Raw genomic sequence first — 629 nt, 5'->3', positions numbered from 1 at the left:
AGAAGAGCGAAGGAGAACAGCCCCTTCGCACAGTGCTTGCTTGCTTGATGTGAGTTTATTGAATGCCGCAAGAGGTTTTCCCTGCTTGTAAAGGTCATATAAGTTCAGACAGATTCGTGTTCCGCCCTTGGTCTCTCGGGAATGTAAGCCGAGTTTAAGGTTGTGCCGCGAGGGATCAGGGTTTGTGTAGCGGAGGTGATAGCGAAAGGCAATAGCAGGCGACTATTGGAAAACTGTTTGCTCTCCTTTCCCTTCTTAAACTTGTTTTATGCAAAGGTTGTTTTTCATTTCGGGTTCTTGCAATAGAAGCAATCGAGGTTTCGCAAGATGAGAGACACAGGGATAAAATAAAAACCAAAGGAAGGGGAAAAAAAATGAAAGAACAAGCTCGCATTACGCAGAGGAAAATTAATTTCCACAGTTAAGAAAAAAAATGGTCCGAAATTTTGTAAAATGAAATGAGAAGAAGACACAGAGAAGACGATTGGATAATAAAGGGGACAGAAAGGAAAGAACATGAAAGGAATCAACGTCTTTCCTTTGTGCTCTCTTCCAATGATTTAGCGGAACTTCTTCGGGCAATAAAAACGGTCTCAGACATTCATTAACCAAGGTGTTTACGTCGTCAT

Source organism: Penaeus monodon, chromosome 25 (assembly GCF_015228065.2).
Source record: "Penaeus monodon isolate SGIC_2016 chromosome 25, NSTDA_Pmon_1, whole genome shotgun sequence".
Lineage (NCBI taxonomy): Eukaryota > Metazoa > Arthropoda > Malacostraca > Decapoda > Penaeidae > Penaeus > Penaeus monodon.
Note: the sequence above shows the minus strand (reverse complement) of the source record.